Below are 5,969 nucleotides of genomic sequence, written 5' to 3'. Positions count from 1 at the left end.
AATATTTCTTCCATCCCTCGTAAACGGTTTTCCTTTCCTTAGCTGTATTGTCATACTCGATGTTGCCAAATGCATTTCTGTCACAAACTGTGCAAAGAACAAGAAGTTTGTGTCTCTGGCGAAACGATCATCAACACCAAAAAGCCTTATTTTGAAATATTTACTGGGTGTTAATTTAAGAGGTCTCTCTTCATCCAGTGTGTTCTGACCAGTCGGAAACTGTACAGGGAAAGCCATGGCCTCCAGTTTAGGTGTTTTGAAAAAGCTGACAGGATTATTTCTTTCGGCAGGCGCAACAGAATAGATTCCTTCGCTGAAACATAAAATCTCCTCTGCCACGTCACACGGCTGAAGGCATGATTCCAGAGCGAAACCACCGTTTGGAATTTCACCCTCCTGTTCTTCATCATCTCTCTGCTCATTTGGTTGTTTTCCATCACATGACAACATGTCTATATCCTGTTCATTTTCAGGCTCATTTTCTGCCTCACACAGAGCATTACTCTCACACCTGTCAATTTCCATTAAATCAGTTTCATCATAATCATCTTCCTTCATTGTAGCATCCACATCATCATCATCATCTTCATCATCCTCATCAGGAAGTGTTGGATCACATAACTCAGCCTCATCTCTGATCGTTATGTCCTCATACTGTGGATGGATCTCTTTGAATTTATGCAAAGCCTGAATGAGCTTTGACCAATTAACTGTCTGAAAAAGTTGGTGACCCTTATAACACAATCGTCTCTTCAGTTTTACTCTCATCACCTGAGACTCACTTCTCAGTCTGGGTAAAGCTTCAATCGTTTCCTGCACCTCAGACGGGACACACACAACATTTCCTCTTATTAGTCTCTGGCGGCCTTTAGGAAGAGGAATAATCTTAGCAAATGCTATACTTCTGGATGCGAGATGCCTTTCCAATATGTTGAGATCTGACAGCTCAGGTGGGATGTCAGCAAGCATTAAGTTGTTGGCTACAGCGAGAGCTGGCATAGCTCCATCTTTAAGATGATCATGACAGGTGTAACAGATCCACTCACTTCTTCTCTCATCAGGCACCTTGCAGTGTTCACAGCCTTCATCGCAAACATGCACATACTTAGGGAAGTACTTAGTCAAGCAGGCTGCAACTATATGTGGATTTTTGAAATAATTTGACCTTGTGCAGGGGCGGACTTGGTTTGGAAACGAGGCTTTGTGGCAGACAGTGCAGGCATAGGTGGGACCTTCCTTTATATGCGATCTGAAAAGAGATATGGCCTCTTTGTTTAAAGAGTTGTCATTTTCTCTGTCACTCTCACATGTTTGTCGATTTATCCATCTGTATTTCTTTTTTATTTTATTTGCACATCTCATTTTAAACATATTTCTGAACGGAAGGTTGTTCTTAAATTGTTCTCGCATTCTTTGTCTCATTTGTTGTCTGTGTCTATCTCTGAAAGCTTTGTCATTTGCATAACGCTGAGTCATATAACATCGCATATAATATCGCCACCTCACTCTGAAGTCAACATCGTTTCTGTAACACGTTGTCATTCTTTGTCTTTGTTTCATTCTAACCTCAGGGTTATCTCTGTATGAGCTGTTCATTCTTTGTCTTTTTTTCATTCTTAACTCAGGGTTATCTCTGTATGAGCTGTTCATTCCTTCTCTTTGTTTCATTCTAAACTCAGGGTTATGTCTGTATGACCTTGACATTCTTTGTCTTTGTTTCATTCTAAACTCAGGGTTTTGTTGGTATTGGGCCGTTAAATAACATTTTTTCTTTGCTTTATATGTTTCATTTGAAGCATACATTTTCCTTTCTTTACTTTTTTGATTCTCCTTTCTTTGTGATAGCTTTTCAGAGAGCAATAGCCTCCTCTTAATCTTTCTCCTTTGCTGTTTATTAAGTTTTTTCAGTTTACATGAGATGTCATCACTGGCCACAGTATTTATTAATGGAACAGTCAAGTTTGACTTACTCTCAGTAGCACTGTGTGATGTAACAGAATTCACACTGAATTCAGTTGATGGTTCTGCTTCAGTTTGACATTCATCAGGCAATATGAAATGAACCTCTTTATGTTTCACAGACGGTACAGACGTGATGGTAGTAGACACTCCCTGTAATACGTTATCAGAGAAATCTGTTGAATCAGTGTTTACCTTTGAAATAGTTGAGTTTGAATTATTCAGCGTAGCATCATGTGATGCGACACAATTTGAGCTGATCTGGCTAGACATTTCTGGTTCAGTTTCCATAGGAGTGAATACTTCATGTACAGATTTGTCACCGATGTGTGCACTCAGGCTTGTCTCCTTTTGAAGAGCAGTTGATACAGCAGCAGTGTGAGTTGTAGGCTGACTGTCTCTGTCTGAGATAGCAGTATTCAGGATGGCCGTGTTCACATTGTAAAACTCCACAGGCTTCAACTCATAGTTACAGGAGGGCTGTGTTCCCAACATTCTGTGATACTTAAGGAGCCGATCAATCATATCACTAAGATGTGTGAATGTCAGCATAACAGCAGTACCAGGAGTGTGAGAACCAGGGTGAAGGGGCAAACCTTTGGCTGTTCTGGAGTGTGGATCAAAGAAACCGTACCTGCCAGACTTTGTTCTGAATACGGCAATGCATAATACTCTCATCAGGAGCAAACCATACTGGACATCGGATAGCAAGCAGCTGAGTCCGGCCTCTAGGTCCAGAAAACTGTCTACTGCTCCAGGTAACGGTTCTCCTAATGTGCCATATCTAGAAAGTTGTTCCATGTCCACATAATGTGTATGCGTACGTGCAGGTACTTCATGAGGGAGCTCGTCAGTAGTCAGATAGATGTGATTAGGAAACATTTTCCTGACCTCTTTATACATTGCATTACCTTTATCCAAAACAAGGTCAAGATCTGCTCTGGTGATGTTTTCATTCTCGTGAAGGAATGCCAGAAATGTTAGTGAGTTGCAGGTACACTGCTTATTTCTGTTTTTACCATATTTAACAGAAGCCTGGGGATGCACGGACGTGTCTTTCAGAAGGCTGACCTGCCAGATTTACATAGTCTGCATGAGAAGGGCCTGCTACACACTGAGGATGTCCACTCTTTACATTAGCATAAGATGCCTGTGGTGACACATCACTTTGACCTCTGTGGTTTACCTGGTTAGCTTCAGAAGAAACTGCCACACATCTTTTCTTTACCATGTCAGCATAAGATACCTGTGGTACACCTGGTTCATCACTTTGACCTCTGAGCTTTACCGGGGTGACAATAGAAGGCCTTGCTTCACCATTGCTGTTACATCCTCTCTCGTCAGCAGAAACCTTTGGTGCATCGCTCTGACTTCCCTGTGTCACACTTTCATCATCACGAGACGCTGCAGCCATCTTCACCTCTCCACAGATCTGAGGACCAACACATTCTACCTGTTCACCTGTTGTACACTGAATCTCCTTTGACCTCTGCTGGCACACACTTTGAGCTTGTGACCTCTTACTCTTCCACGGCATTATGATCCAAAACCACACATTTTGTTTTATTTTTATTGTAGACAATCAAGACAATAAACACAATATCAATCACAATATATTACTATTAACTTAGCAGGATAAGGTAGATTAAAGCAGTATCTGCTCTTAGTAATGGCGATTTATATCTCAAGGGTATTCTATTTATAATTATTTTTAAGGAACAATGTCAAATGAATGTTTTTCCAGAAAATCCTTTTCAAGCCTGTAAAGATATTATAGATATTTAGAAGATAAAATTAAAGTTGACGTTTTACACAAATTATATATGGATATATTTCAGTGGTACTTAAGTTTCAATATCTTCAGCAAACTGAAGACCAGTAGTTGATATACCGATATAGGACACAGGAATACGGTTTTAATATTTTAAGGCACTATCAAGAAATCAGTGCTGATGTTCAAATGCTGTGCTTTTCTAAAAATAACTATGGTATTTGTATATTTAAGGTTTTGTAGATGCCAGATTAAATGTCTTCAACCTTAATATATTCAGAGGTTTATTTTAATATAAGCAAAGAATACAGTTTCTCCTTACAGTTGGTTTATTTATTTCACTTTACAAAAGGTTTAACCAACAATAAAGCACGTACAAAAGGTGTTGATGCCAACAATGTGGGTGGATCTATAGACGAGGTACAAATATGTGAATCAGAGACAAATAACACAATGTATGTAGTGTAATTAGTTTTACACTAGTACTACTCAAGTAAACAAAAACTGATTATGGCCCTTTTGTGTGAAGATATTTGCAGTCAAAACAAACCTTTTGGTACAGAGCTCCACAGCAACACGGTCCAGCAACAACTACAGTTTTTTTCTTGTATAAATATAGATTTGGACTTCAATTTATTGTTATACTAACAAGAGATAGTTTTCTTCAATGATGCACTTTATGACAGCAACTTCTATTTGGAAATGTACCAGATTTAACTTTGAATTAGTTTTTACAGTCCAATGTTTGTGATAAAAGCTAAACAAAATGTGTGTTATGTATGTTTCCAGTCTTTTCAATTAATTTAAATTTAATGAACAAATTCAAAAATACTTTTCTTAATAATTTATTTAATAATGACTGTTACCAAATAGAATAAATTGAAACAATATGGATAATTCAAAAATACAATAATTGAATTTTTGCCAATTGAAAAGATCAAATCAAATGTGAGAGAGAGAGAGACAGGAGAGGTAGAAAAAGTGCAAGCAGAGAAACTCACAGAACCATAAAACAGAATGACCAAGTACCAAACAACCAGTACAACCAAAAATAGATACCAGTAATATGTAGCTTTGCAACCAGAACAAATGGGTATGATAATCTTTGAACCAGAACCAAAGGGCAACTTGTGCAGAACCAAATGTAGATAGTGCGGTATAAAATGATAGGAGAGAGGTGAAGAGAACCAATAATATTAGGGATGAGTGGTAGATGTTATAGGAGAGAGGTGAAGAGAACCAATAATATTAGGGATGAGTGGTAGATGTTATAGGAGAGAGGTGAAGAGAACCAATAATATTAGGGATGAGTGGTAGATGTTATAGGAGAGAGGTGAAGAGAACCAATAATATTAGGGATGAGTGGTAGATGTTATAGGAGAGAGGTGAAGAGAACCAATAATATAGAGTGGACAGAAGGGCCAGTAAAGACAGATGTGATAGAAGTAGAGGGAGATGGAGATGGAGAGGAGCTGGAGGGCAGCTGCACACCTGTAACACAAAATGGAAACATGCATTAGTCATACAAAACAGAAAAAAACATTACATGAAGTGATTGCTTTAAATATGTGAATATTTCTATATCCAAATTAGTGTGATTTAGCTAAGAGGATTTTAATAGTGTCATTCTTTCACTACGACTTTAGTAGGTGTCTGTATTCAGTGACTTCTGTGTTCAATCACATCATGGGGCAAAATGTTCGCATGTATGAAGTATACTGTGGAGTGTCCAAGGAGTCACTAACACAGATGGTGAAATACTAACTAAAAGTATGTAGAGTGCACAAGCAGATGTGTACAGTAATGTTAGACAGTAGTAGTATTTACTGCCGAACAAAGTGTCAAGGCAACACATGTCATAGCAACGACATCATTCATGTGTGTGAACATACTGTCGAGTTGCCACGGGGGTAACCAACACTGATGGTCCAGCAGCAACGTAGAGAGGAGGCAGACAAGAGCATTGGGGGGAGAGAGGAGAGGATTTTCAGTTTCATTTTACAAGACAAGATATTCACAACAGTAATTTATTTTATTTTATTTTACTGTAATATTAATTAAATATCATACATAGTACATACGTGCAGTGGTGGAAGAATTATTTAGATCATTCACATAAGTAAAATATTTAGAAAATGAGTTCCATTTTGTTTTCTATTGTCCTTTTTATTGTGAACAGCGTGATTTCTTTGTTTCGTAGGATAAAAGCAGAGATTGACTTGGTAAATATGGATGATGC

At 38.2% G+C, this 5,969-nt stretch overlaps 1 long non-coding RNA gene across 1 annotated transcript; it reads right to left on the bottom strand.

Annotated features, from left to right (window-relative positions):
• Nucleotides 1-3,996: 3,996 nt before the first annotated feature.
• LOC116037827 lies at nucleotides 3,997-5,730 on the bottom strand. The gene is made up of 2 exons (XR_004101958.2): nucleotides 5,623-5,730; nucleotides 3,997-5,221 (listed from the first exon to the last, which is right to left on the bottom strand). It is a non-coding gene; the product is annotated as an uncharacterized LOC116037827 (long non-coding RNA).
• Between the last annotated feature and the right edge of the window lie 239 nt (nucleotides 5,731-5,969).

This window comes from Sander lucioperca, chromosome 11 (assembly GCF_008315115.2).
Source record: "Sander lucioperca isolate FBNREF2018 chromosome 11, SLUC_FBN_1.2, whole genome shotgun sequence".
NCBI lineage: Eukaryota > Metazoa > Chordata > Actinopteri > Perciformes > Percidae > Sander > Sander lucioperca.
This window is presented reverse-complemented; position numbering and strand designations above follow the sequence as displayed.